This window comes from Populus nigra, chromosome 2 (assembly GCF_951802175.1).
Source record: "Populus nigra chromosome 2, ddPopNigr1.1, whole genome shotgun sequence".
In the NCBI taxonomy this organism is placed as follows: Eukaryota; Viridiplantae; Streptophyta; class Magnoliopsida; order Malpighiales; family Salicaceae; genus Populus; species Populus nigra.
In genome coordinates, this window is record NC_084853.1 from 18,050,283 (window position 1) to 18,052,782 (window position 2,500).

Sequence of the window (2,500 nt, forward strand, 5' to 3'; positions counted from 1 at the left end):
AAAATCGGCAGCGCAGATTTTTCGACGAACAGGGGCTGGATGCTGGACCGGCCGGGCCAGGCAGGAAAATTCGTCAGGGGGGCACGCTGACGAAAAGAGGGGCTGCCGCGTGGAAAATCGGCAGCGCAGATTTTTCGACGAACATTCGTCAGGGGGGCACGCTGACGAAAAGAGGGGCTGCCGCGTGGAAAATCGGCAGCGCAGATTTTTCGACGAACAGGGGCTGGATGCTGGACCGGCCGGGCCAGGCAGGAAAATTCGTCAGGGGGGCACGCTGACGAAAAGAGGGGCTGCCGCGTGGAAAATCGGCAGCGCAGATTTTTCGACGAACATTCGTCAGGGGGGCACGCTGAGGAAAACAGGGGCTGCCGCGTGGAAAATCGGCAGCGCAGATTTTTCGACGAACATTCGTCAGGGGGGCACGCTGAGGAAAACAGGGGCTGCCGCGTGGAAAATCGGCAGCGCAGATTTTTCGACGAACAGGGGCTGGATGCTGGACCGGCCGGGCCAGGCAGGAAAATTCGTCAGGGGGGCACGCTGACGAAAAGAGGGGCTGCCGCGTGGAAAATCGGCAGCGCAGATTTTTCGACGAACAGGGGCTGGATGCTGGACCGGCCGGGCCAGGCAGGAAAATTCGTCAGGGGGGCACGCTGACGAAAAGAGGGGCTGCCGCGTGGAAAATCGGCAGCGCAGATTTTTCGACGAACAGGGGCTGGACTGGCCGGGCCAGGCAGGAAAATTCGTCAGGGGGGCACGCTGACGAAAACAGGGGCTGCCGCGTGGAAAATCGGCAGCGCAGATTTTTCGACGAACAGGGGCTGGACTGGCCGGGCCAGGCAGGAAAATTCGTCAGGGGGGCACGCTGACGAAAGTAGGCTCGTCGTGGAAAATCAGCAGCGCAGATTTTTCGACGAACAGGGGCTGGACGCTGGACTGGGCCAGGCAGGAAAATTCGTCAGGGGGGCACGCTGACGAAAACAGGGGCTGCCGCGTGGAATGGCAGCCTACACGCAGATGCGAATTCGGCAGCGCACGATGGCTTGAGCAGGTCATGGGTTCGACTTGGCGCGATCTGAAACCTGGACGAGGGACTGTCGACGCTGGACGAGCCAGCGCGGTGGCCTGTCGTGCCCCGTTCAGGGGGGGCCTGCCGCGGAGACAGCCCTCGCGGGCTCGACAGCGCAGGCCAGCGTCCCCGACGTCGCTGGCCGCGGCAGGCGAGCTGCCGGGGTTCCCGCATTCCTACAAGAAAACGTCGTGCTTTCCACATGAAACCAATCCAGTAAAATCAGCCATATTTTTATGAGGCTGCCCACTGAATTTGGGGTCATTCCGGGCCGGTTCCTAGTTTTGCGGATTTACTCGATTTCTAATGGTAGGAAAATTAAAACAAATACTTCCCGACCTCGAAAAATTCTGGGAAAATTAATGAAGGTGGATTGGATTTTTGCCAACCTCTCTGCAAAATTTCAGCTCAAAATACCAAGAAATGAATTTTTTAGAGGGGGGGTGACAGCTGGGACCTAGTAGTGTCTCCCCCTGCCAGAGCTGCAATGACACTTATTGCTCTTTAGGGAGCCACCAGGCCGGCGCCCCTCAAAGACCACACGCGCGCGCGCGCCCGCCCGCGCTGGGCGCTGGGGCGCTGGGGCCTGAGGGCCTGGGGCCCTTGGGGGCCCTTGGGCGCTTGGGCGCGCGCGCGCGGCCCCCGCAGCCATGCCGCGCCGCGCGACGCGCGGACAGCCCCTGCTGGCTTGCTCTCTCGCCCGCGGGGGGGCTGCCTTCGGGCCCTGGCCCCCCGCGTTCTGGCCTGCCCCCTGCGGGGGAGAGGCTAGGCGCTGCAGGGGCCAGCCCGACGTCGCTGGCCGCGGCAGGCGACAGCCCCTGCTGGCTTGCTCTCTCGCCCGCGGGGGGGCTGCCTTCGGGCCCTGGCCCCCCGCGTTCTGGCCTGCCCCCCGCGTGGGAGAGGCTAGGCGCTGCAGGGGCCAGCCCGACGTCGCTGGCCGCGGCAGGCGACAGCCCCTGCTGGCTTGCTCTCTCGCCCGCGGGGGGGCTGCCTTCGGGCCCTGGCCCCCCGCGTTCTGGCCTGCCCCCCGCGTGGGAGAGGCTAGGCGCTGCAGGGGCCAGCCCGACGTCGCTGGCCGCGGCAGGCGAGCCGCCGGGGTTCCCGCATTCCTACAACAAAACGTCGTGCTTTCCACATGAAATCAATCCAGTAAAATCAGCCATATTTTTATGAGGCTGCCCACTGAATTTGGGGTCATTCCGGGCCGGTTCCTATTTTTTCCGATTTCCTCGATTTTTAATGGTAGGAAAATAAAAAAAAATACTTCCCGACCTCGAAAAATTCTGGAAAAATTAATAAAGTTGGATTGGATTTTTGCCAACCTCTGTGCAAAATTTCAGCTCAAAATACCAAGAAATGAATTTTTTAGAGGGGGGGTGACAGCTGGGACCTAGTAGTGTCTCCCCCTGCCAGAGCTTCAATGACACTTATTGC